A 12,288-nucleotide genomic window follows, 5' to 3' on the forward strand; every position below is an offset into this window, starting at 1 on the left:
TTTCTAATTTTTTTTGTAATAAATATTTTCTTTTTCCTGTATATATTTAAAAATTAATAAATATGAAAAAAAATTAGAAAACAGATAGAAAAAATTATTAAAAAATACTAGCTCCATGAAGGATCGAACACTGACTAACAGCGCAAAAAGCGACAACGCTACTACTGACGCTATCGCGCCATTTGATGCACAGTTGGAATTAAAATAATATAAACATATGTAACCAAATATTACTGTTGAGTATGGTACCTTTTACTATAATTGATACCATATATATATTATATCTATATATATATATGAGTGTGTGTCGAGAGCCTATGGTAGGGAGCTACAATTGTAGCCAGCATGCGTGTGCACGTTCAGTTGGTAGAGAGCAAGCGGCTAGTCGTAACACTTAGAATGTAAGAAATTAATCTAGGATTATAATAAAGAGTTATTTTTAGAGTTTATTAACCCACAACTATTTTATTTAATCCACCTAACATCAACATGGTAGCAGAGCGTGGTTACGATATAAAAGTAAGTGTTTAATTAACATATGGCTAAAGAGATTAATTAAAAATTAAAGATAATAAAAGGAAGAATAAATGGCTGATCAAGCAAGAATTGATGATATTCGTATTCCAATATTTGATGGAGTTAATTATAGTGCATGGAAATTTAGACTTTTGACTTTATTAGAGTATAAAGAATGTGATAAGCCTGCAATAAGGAAAAGGTTGGATACAGAAAATGAAGCTAGTTGGAAAAAGTTAGATCTAAAAGCGAAAACGATATTAATTAGTTCTGTATCCGATAAACAATTAGAATATCTTAGTGAGTGTACGACGACGTTTGAAATGATAAATAAATTAGAAACTTTATACACAAGTAAATCAACTGCACTGCAAATAATCAATCGGAATAAGTTAGATAAAATAAAATTGGAAAACTATCACACAGTAGATGAATTTTTCATTGAATTTGAAAAAGCCTGTAATGAGTTTAAACAGGCTGGCGGAAAATTATTAGAAGAAGAGAAAATGAGATATATTATAAAAGCACTTCCATCTAGTTATGCACATATTGGAGATTTTATTGATTTGGTGCCAGAAGATCAAAAGACTGTTGATTTAATAAAATCTAAGATTCGAGAAAAGAAGATAAATGCCAATGATAGTGAAAATAAAATAAATACGAGTACATTTAATGTTAAAACTAAAGGTCAATGTTTTAACTGTGGCAAAACAGGACATCATATAAAAGATTGCTGGCATAACAAACAAAGACAATATCAGAAGTCATCGAGAGGACAAATGGGGTCTCGCAGAGGCAACACGTACAGAGGTCGAGAAAGAGGTCATGAACAACAACAGAAATCATCGCACGAATCCTGGGCAACACAGGTAGTTCAAGGAAATGTAAACCAGTGTAGTGAGAGTGAAAACGAGAATGAGAACATTATAGAATGGTTACTTGATAGTGGTTGCACAGATCATATCGTAAATGATCAGAAATATCTATGTGATATAACAGATTTGAGAAACCCAATAGAAGTTATCCTCCCAAATGATAAAAGTTAAAAGCTACTAAGATAGGAAGCGTAAATACGGTGTTCAAAACGTATAACTATGAAACAAATGTTGAATTAAAAATGTATTTTTTGTAGAAGGGATAAAAAGAAATTTATTAAGCATATCGAAAATAACCGAGAAGAATAAAGTAGTAGCATCTGGTAAATATGCAAAAATTTATAATAATTATCATAAATTAACAGCAGTAGCAGAAAAGACTGATGGTTTGTATCATATGACTAGCTTTATACGTAAGAATAATAAGGATAATGTTTACCCAAATTCTGTTAAAATAACAAGTAAAGAAAAATGGCATAGAGCACTTGGCCATATAAATTTTAGGTATTTAATAAACTAGTAAGGGATAAAATGCTCGATGGGTTACCAGATAAGATAGAAAAAGGTTTTATGCAATGTTAAATTGTAAGCAAAGCAAAATGGCTAATGTACCATTTGAAAATAAGCGGACTAGGTCAAAAGAAATATTAGAGGTAATTCACACAGACTTAAATGGGCCTCATAGGACTCCTGGTTACAAAGGAGAAAGATATTTTGTAAGTTTCATTGATGATTATAGTAGATGTACTAAGATATATTGTATTAAAAGTAAAGATGAGACAGCTGATTGTCTAATTGAATTTGTAAACTTAGTAGAAAACCAATTCGGTAAAGGTATAAAAAAATTAAGGTGTGATAATGGTACAGAGTACTTAAATAAGAGAATTTATGATTTCGTAAAAAGTAAGGGTATTGAGATATTAAATTGTCCCCCATATGTTCATGAACTCAATGGAGTAGCAGAAAGGTACAATAGGTCAGCAATGGACATGGGCAGATGCTTAGCAAGAGAAGCAAAAGTTAATATTAAGTATTGGCCTGAAATAATGAAAACGGTAGCGTATTTGAAAAATCGTACGATAGCCAATACGCTGGAAAATAAAACTCCTTATGAGATTTTCTTTGGTACAAAACCAAATATTAAACATTTAAAAATATACGGAAGTAAGGTTTTTGTAAGAGTCCCAGAAGTTTTAAGAAAAGGAAAATGGGATGATAAATCAAATTAGGGATTTTGGTTGGGTACAATCATGATAGTTACAGAGTTCTAGTCGATAATAAAGTTATAGATGCAAGACATGTTGAAGTAATTGAAAATGAGAATGATTTGATTTATGGTGAAAATGGAACCAAAGACAGAAACGAAAAGAATGAAAATGAAAAATTTAATTTTGTAAATTTAGAAAATGGTACTCCTATTTCTGTGCAAACCAAGGAGGAACTTAGAGATAGTGATGAAGATAAGAATAATGAAGTAGAAAACACTAATGAGAAAATTGGAAGTAATGAGTGGAAAAATGAAAGCAATAGAGACCCAGAGAGTGTATCACAGAGAACAAGAAATAAGGTAAAAAGATTTGGAGATCCTACAACGTATTGCATCTCTGTAAACTATATGGATATAAATGTACCTCAATCATTTGAGGAAGCATTAAATTGCGAGGAACATGAGAAATGGGAAGTAGCGATGAAAGACGAAATTAAGAATATAAATGAAAACAAAACCTGGGTTTTAGTAAATAGGAAAAATAGTAAGAATATTATTGATACCAAATGGGTATATACTAAAAAGGTGAATGGTAGATTTAGGGCAAGATTGGTTGCCAGAGGGTTTAAACAGAAAAATGCAATTGATGATATTTATGCTCCTGTAGCGAGCATCAGGCTATAAAGTTTTTGTTATCTTTCTGTTGCATTAATGGATTGACAATTGAAGTAGTAGACGTAGATTCAGCCTTCTTGTATGGAGATGTAATCTCAGAGGTATATATGGAGCAGCCTAAAGGTTTTAGTGATGGCACAGATAGAGTTATGAAATTAATAAAGTCAATGTATGGTCTAAGTGAAAGTCCACGAGATTGGTATAGATGTTTTAATAAGTATGTAGAAAGCTTAGGATTTAGGACAAATGGTATAGAATTATGTTTATATGTACACGGTACAGGAGATAATAAAGTCTACTTAATGAATTATGTTGATGATATATAATATGTTGTAAAAATAAAAATAAAATTAAAGTTATTAAAGATTATTAGGGGAAAAATTTAAAATTAAAGACATGGGAGAAATTAAAGAATACTTAGGTATAGAGATAGACTATAATATAGAGAAGAATGAAATGAAATTAAGTCAAAGTAAATATATAGAAAAGCCAGCAGATAAATATGATGTAGTAAATAGTAAGTGTTATAATACCCCAATGGAAACAAGATTAAATGTAGAAAAACCGGATTGTTGCAATGAAAATATTATGTATAAAAACCTACTAGGGGCCTTGTTGTATATTAGTTCGGGCACAAGGCCAGATATAAGTTATAGTGTAAACTACCTTAGCCGATTTCAGAATTGTTATACGAGTACACATTTTAGATATGCTTTGAGAATCTTGAAATATTTATATGGTACCAAAGATTTAAAGTTATGTTACAATAAAAATGAGAACTATGAGACTGTTGATTGTTATGTAGACGCTGATTGGGCAGGTGATAGTTCAGATAGAAAGTCAACAACAGGATATGCGATTAGATTATATGGAAACTTGATCCATTGGAAATCGCGAAAACAGAAGTGCATTACCAAAGCGTCAACATATGCCGAATATGTAGCATTATCGGAATTGGTAACTGAAGTAAAATATATAAAGGAACTAATAAAAGTATTTGAAATTGAAATGGAAAAACCGATTAAAATATACGAAGATAATTCAGGGGTAATAAATATTGCAAAGTACGGTAATTTTACGAAAAACTCAAAACACATTGAAATTCACTATCACTATGTACATGAGAGTGTAGAACAGAAGATTATCGAGGTACTCAAAGTAGAATCCGAAAAAAATCTAGCAGATATGTTTACAAAAGCGTTATGTAGAGATAAGTTTGAAAAATTTAGAAGAATGTTAAATTTAAAATAAAGTTGTATTTGAAATGATAATAAATGATAGTGGGATATAGTATAAAGGTAAGGAAGCATGTTTAGTATGGTACCTTTATACTATAATGTATACACACATATATATATATATATATGAGTGTGTGTCGAGAGCCTATGGTAGGGAGCTACAATTGTAGCCAGCATGCGTGTGCACGTTCAGTTGGTAGAGAGCAAGCGGCTAGTCGTAACACTTAGAATGTAAGAAATTAATCTAGGATTATAATAAAGAGTTATTTTTAGAGTTTATTAACCCACAACTATTTTATTTAATCCACATAACATCAACACAATCCATTTTTCATCGCCAGTGATAATTTGTTTCAAGAAAAGGTCCATTGCATTACGTTTGAAATGCGTATCACAAACATTGATTCGTTGTGTTGGGTGAATTTCTTTCATTTCGTGCGGAACCCACAAATATCGATTTTTTTAACAAGTCAAAGACGTCTTGTATGATTTTCAATTGTTGTGTGTGATACATTTAACTGTTTTGCAATCTCTCGCACAGTTATGTGACGATTCGATTCAATTATCGTTTTCATTTTGTCATCATCAACTTCAGAAAGTCGACCAGAACGTTGATCATCTTTCAATGAGAAATATCCGGAATGAAATTTTTTAAACGAATTCTGACAAGTGCGTTCTGTTAAACAATCAACACCATAAACTTCACATATCCCTTTGAGAGCCTCAGCCGTTTTCTTGCCTTTATGAAAATAAAAAAGTAAAATGTGTCAAAAATGCTTATTTTTGCACTCCATGTTAAAACTGACAGTAAACAGACAGTTGTAAACAAAATTACACGAAATTGGTTTCTATAGCAACCTAAAAGTATCGACTACCAAATCTTAAAAGAAAAAAAATTTTAACATTGAAAGAAAAATAACGAAACAAACATAATGCTAACTACTGGTGCAAACCGAAATTACTTTCTTGCCCACCTACAACCAACATATCCCTAGAAGGCTCAGAAAATCCACCCAGGAGACCTAGTAAAAACTATAACTAAATAAAATAAACGACAATAGCGACGCTATCTCATTGGAGAAACCGTCCATGTGCTTCACTTATATAACAATTTACTAAATGTCTACGGACAAATTGTAAAAATGTATGGAGTTAATAAAAAAAAAAGAAAAATATCTCCATCCAATGTTAGTATTATATTTCGTTAAGTGTTGTATGTATAATATACTCATTATAATAATTGATAAATTATTTCATTGCAAGTGTTCAGATACTTATGTGTGTCACTGTATGTTTCGGTGAAATTTCACCATTTTGACGATTATTAAAATTTTGTAGGTTACATAATGTTATAATATCATTTTTGTTTAGTTATATTACTTATTACCGATGTTAGTGCGTAACATGTAAACGTATATATATATATGTATATAAGAAATATTTTTCAAATCAACGTGCAAAACACTAATACAAGCAAAACATCTTCTCATGTACAAGAGACAACAAATTCGGCCTTTCACTAAATATGCGCTTTCGAATAGAATATTTCTTTTCTCTGATATTTTTTTTTATCGTACGAAATAAATAAGATATTTTAGGTGGTCGAGTATGGCGAAAGATCCTGTATAATGTAGAATAGATAATCAACAAAAGTATAAATAGGTATTGAAATCAACTATAAGTTCGTGTTTATTTAATTTTCTTTTTTCATAATTTTCCAAAAGATCCTAATTTAAACTCTAAAATTAATTATTACTTAAAATAATTAATAAAATATTTCTTGTAAGTTCTCTCTTTAATATACTTTTTGAAACACCGTATATGTGAGCGAATGTGGAAATAGTTAAATCATTCAATCGATCGAAGTTAAGAAAACATAATACTTTGTATTAAATATATGATTACCAGTGTATGTAATTTAAAAAAGAATATTAATTATTTTGCGAAGAGAAAAACTAACAAACGTACATGCACTGTTTTTTTAAAATTAATAATTTTGAAATGAATATTAAATGTTTGAAGTGAAACTTCAAACATTTGGTAGTGAAACTACACACGCACGGAATAAAAGTGAAAGGTCGAACAGACGGTTTTTTCTGGTTACTGTGTTACGTAAGTAGGACGGGAACAAAAACGCAAGATAGAATTTTAATACGAGTAAGAAAAACTACTCATATTATACATGACATTGCTTATTCTCGGTTTTATCTTACATTAGTGTTTATTTTTTTATAAATGACGGAAATTTATTGTCACTTCACTCGTGTCTCAGGTGCGTATTCTTCCGAAAGAAATTTTTTCCTACACTTGGCTACCAGGGCTCTAGGATTAGACGTTAATAAACTTTATTAATTAAAATCAAATATGTAAAGTTGGGCGCCAGTCAAGTTTTCTCTAACAGAATATACATTTTAAACTATCCAATCTATGCAGTCTCGACTTGCAGAAAGAGAATGGGACGAACACAGGCTAGGTGTCTTTGAATGACCCAATATAAAATAATTGCGAAATTTCAAGAAATGTTAATGTCAGTATAGACGATATAGAAAATCAAACAGTAAAGACAAATGAGTAAAATTCGATTAATCAATTGTTGAAGTAAGTTTGTAATAAATTTTGACTTACTAACATCCGCTGAGATACAATATTCGACAACAGAAAAGAAATGTTTGATAACTTTACATTGTATTAAACAATTTAGATCTTTTATATACGGACAGTATCTCAAAGTTATAACTGACCGCAAACAACTCGTTTGGCTAGCATCAATGAAAGACAAAACCTCTGCTAGATATTGGCATTGGCATCTAAAATAGAATGAATATAATTTCAAAATTATACATAAACAGGGAAAAGTAAATTTAATCGAAAACGCAATCTCTAGAAACCCCGTAGTATCCGTAAATCATATTATAATTCATCTGAAGAAATAACGAAAATAATGTTACGTTACTGCCGTAATTAAGATTAACGACTTGGGAAAAATTCCAATGACATAACTGTTCCCATTCAACCGACATCCCCACCATGATCCATAGAACTGATTACGTACAACATGAAAATAGTAAGATAGTCGTCGCTTTCAATACTTGCTCGAAGTGTGACGTTCCATTCTCCTCCCACAACGAAAAGGAACAACGTTTATCTTCCCCTTCCCCGAAAATACCAACTAATGAGAACGAAACGTCCAACGAAGAACCTGGCACGCGTGAGTTCCTCGATCTTCCCCTCTACTCTCCTTAACTATCCCCACCATTATCACCCCTACCTTCCAGATCTCCATCTCTTCTATTTCATCAAAACCAGACGAACCTGACCCATGGGCTATCCCTCGCCTTGCGACTCTGAATTCATTGTTTAAATTAATTGATTGCAGGGATTGTTTGAAGAATAGAAAAGATAATTTAGTAATATTCATATCATACCAAGGTAAATCCTTTGATAAAGGTGCCTTGAACTTCATGAAAATAAAATGCTGCCACTAAATGAAGACATCATGCCGAAAGAGCTAAAGTAACAAACATTACACAAGAAAAGAAACTAATATCATACCAATACATTATCCTCTAAAAAAGCAGAGTATAATTGAATCACTGAAATCATTATTTTACGTAGTTACCGAATTAGGAATTAAATCCATAAGCATTTCTAAAACTAAAGTTATGGGTGATTTTCCTTGGATAACTATAAAAAAAAATCTTTGAGAAATATTTTCAAAAACAGATTCAGCCATAATTATTTGCAATTCATTATTTAAAACTCCTTTAACAAATGAAATAAATAGTTTACCACAGAAATATCACTTATCTACAAGGGGCGATCATAAAAGTGTAAGCAAAACTTATTGTCCTATGGGAAACTATTACTTTTGGAAAAATATGAAAGATGATATAAGAGATTTTATTAACAAATATAAAACTTGACAAATGAAGAAAATGACTCGAGTATATCGATGATACTCACTGAACTCCTGGACAAGCATTCGACAAAGTAGCCGTAGATATCATGGGAGCTCTTCCCATGACCCGTAAACGAAACCAATACGTACTAACTATTCAAGATTTTTTCACTGTCACTATAGCGGACGTTTTTTACAAAGAGTTTATTTGTCTTTTGGAGCCCCTCGTGCAATAATTACTGATCAAGAGAGAAATTTTTTATCAGCCGTATTTAAAATAATGGCGAAGGAATGGAATGTTGAAGAATTGACTACGACAGCATATCACTCTCAGTCTAATGGGCCACTTGGAAGATCTCATCAAGTTTTAATAGAATATCTTAACATGTATTAGGGTTGGGGAATAAGTTCGTAGCATTTTTATATTTTCTTTAGTTTTACAACGATTTTTTTGCTGTTTGACACAGTGTATAATATTCATTCGATAGAGCTCATTCTGCTCTACAAAACTATGCTAATTGTCTTTTTGAGTAATTTAATTTTTTATTATAATACTTTTAAGGCTTAGAGATGGCATATTCAGGAGATAAAAATCCACAATTTCGACACCTGTTCTTGTCCGTTTTTTATCGAGGCCTAAAAGCTGCTGAAGCAGCCCGGGACATTTGCAACGTATACGGAAAAGGTGTCATAAGCGAGTCTACATCACGGAAATGATTTGCAAAGTTCAAAAAATTGCGATTTTGACGTCGACGACACGCCCCACAGCGAAAGATCTTCTGAATTCGACGAAGATCGTCTCAAAGCACTTTTGAAGGAAGACGGTCACCAAACAAGTCGTCAATTGGCCGAAAAAATGAACTGTGATTATAAAACGATTCTCAATTATGTTCATTCAATGAGATTTGCCGAAAAATTGGGAGTCTTGGTGCCTCACGAGTATAACGAAAACAACAAAGAAAATCGACAACTAAGATACGATGTATTTTTACAAGTTTTAGACCAAATCGTAAACATCGTTGAAAATAATGGTAATGTATAAAATAAGATTTTTTTGGTTTGAGTGTAGCAAGCAACTTTATTAGAAAGATTTCAACAAATCAGGCAGAATGGCAGATCAACATATAGATCGTGAAATTCGTGCGTGTACTACAAATCGTTTTTGTGTCACTTAATATCTGTCTTCTTGGGCGTCCAACGAAAGAATACCACGAGTGTCTTTGCTAATGGATCCAGTAGGGCGTGCTTAACAACGGTTCGAAGAGTCTCTAAATAACTAGTGGTATTATTGCTTCGATATTCCCTAAATGACTGAGGCGCGCATTTTGAATATACCCTAAGAATCTACGATCTTTACGGATCGTACATTATATTTTTAAAATTTTACTTTTATTATAGGAATTTTTTAAATATTGCATGAAATGATTAATGTGATATAATGAAAATTGATTTAGTTGTAAAATGTAACATATATTATAAAAAATTTGTAAAAAGACAATTATAAAATGCAAAATATTTTATAAACTTTATAATAATTATAGCAATAATTTTCTGGTGTCCCAATCTTTTATTTCTGCTCTAATTATAATAATTAAATATGGTAAGATTGTTATTTATAATTTATTAAAGAAAGTAGTAATTTGATTTATTTATTTAATATCGTTAAACAGTAATTATTAAACCATTTAAGAATATAATAAGATAGAACGGTAAGCATTTATAATCTAAATTCACAATATATCGCCACGAGATGTTAGGTATTACTTTTTACGCCGTAATACGAAGACAATCGTCATAATTAACAAAGAAACATCGTATTCGACTTTTTGTCACCTAGCGTCGTCTTTCGTGTCTCTTCACCGTCTCCCGTTGTTTTTAGTCTTTCTCGTTTTCTTTCCACCCAACACTCCTCGTATAAACAATGAACTGTAACGGAATAGCCCTCGCCGGCCCATTTCGTCGCCTATTATGCTTAAAATCCCCTCCATCGTCTCTCGCCATTTCCTAGCGTTCCTTCTAGAAACTTCCCGATGATTCCTGATCATGAATAAAATTCTTTCTGCACTTTTTTGGATCGGGAACGTTCGAGAGACTTCGATGGGATCGCACAAAGGCGACAAGTCCAAACGGTGTAACCTTACAGCAGAAACAAATACCTCTATCTAACACAACGGTTCCTTTCTCTTTCGTCCAACCATACATTCTCTCACTCACCTATACTCATAGCATCACACATATAACATAAAGAAAATATTTACTTGTTGATAATTATAAAGAAATCGTCTATTAATAATTCTAGAAACCTCCACACATGCACATTTCTCGAATTTCCCCAACCCCACAATATTAATAATGATTTGGAAAAGAGAAAAACTGTCAGAAACCACATCGTTATTATTATCTCATGTGTAAATCTATTTATACTTTGTTTTTGAGATATTACAAGGATTTGGTATTAATTCATTTTAAAATATTTCTAAAGTGTAACGTATTTAGGTGATATTATTGTAAACATAAATGTAGAAAGTTAATTTTGATATTTCATCCAAATTTGTAATATTATTTATGAAAAACAATATTTTCGGGTTTAAAACAAACTCATATAGTTTTAATTAGCGAAAATCCTAATTGGCTCGATAGAATTGATGGTATTATTAGACGGTGTAATAACCACAAACGCTTGTCAGTCGTAAGTCACCTGCTTACATCTAACACTCGATATACGAAACAAAAAATATAAATAGTATAAAAAGTTTAAACAGCGTTATAGGAAAACAGTCGAGGTCGCAACAGGTCTCTATAAATTAACGGTTTTGTTGTTCGGCTAGAAACATTGAAATTGGAATTAACGTATCGCAACGCACTTGCGATCGGAGATAAACAAACGAGTACGTTAGATTAATTTAGCTGCTAGTACACGATTCGTCATAACGTTAGAAGGATCATGTAGATTTTGAACTTACTAACGTTCGAATTTAAAATATACAATGAACAGCTTATAGAACTTATAATTAAATATATTATTGTTTCTACTAAGGACAAATGTAGGACACTGAATATACCCCACTCTCAACTTTTATCTAAAAGCAATAAAATTTAAACTGTCAGTCATTAAGGATACGTTAAACAGTTAATATATTAGTATAATTTCGCAACGTTTATTCGCGTTAACTTTATACTTTCTTAAAACAATTTAATATATATAACGATTTAAGAGTATAAAGGTGTGAAAGAAACGCATCGCAGAGGCGGTAATAAACGGTGAGAAACCTTATTTCTTATTTAATCCGGATATTCGAACAAGGCGATCCCACGTGCGTTGCTCGTGGTCGAACGCTATAGTAAGGTGTAGACTAATATCAATCAGGGTTTTTATGCTGCAAGGCTTTTCCCTGACGAACCAATTAAGCATTACACTTCTATTGGCTCAACCAAGTGTTTTCTATTTATTTTAATTAACCTTTTCACCTTCCCCATAATTAGCTTAACCAAATCGCCGGAGGACTCCATGTTGTAGGAATTTTGACAAATACATTTTGGTGCCTCCTGTGAGGTGTGAAATCCTGATTCCTGGTTTGAGTGAAGCTGCATATTCGGCATCGTTATTGAGAACCTCTACTTCCTGAACATACACGCTACCAAGTCGAGTTAGTCATCACAAAGGATTCGGAATAGGAGATAAGAAGATTTAATCATTTGTGCGTACGCTTATGCGTATCTACTTTAAGTATTACTAAATATTCTATAAGAAATTGCGGCTTCGAAACCTGTAGTAGAAGTTCGCAATTTCTAATATAATTCTTATTCTTTTGTCTCATCTTTTCCACTAAACATATTAATCATCTAAACCATATATTAAAATCAGAAGTGACTGTTAAT

Source organism: Polistes fuscatus, unplaced genomic scaffold (assembly GCF_010416935.1).
Source record: "Polistes fuscatus isolate 324 unplaced genomic scaffold, CU_Pfus_HIC Scaffold12, whole genome shotgun sequence".
In the NCBI taxonomy this organism is placed as follows: domain Eukaryota; kingdom Metazoa; phylum Arthropoda; class Insecta; order Hymenoptera; family Vespidae; genus Polistes; species Polistes fuscatus.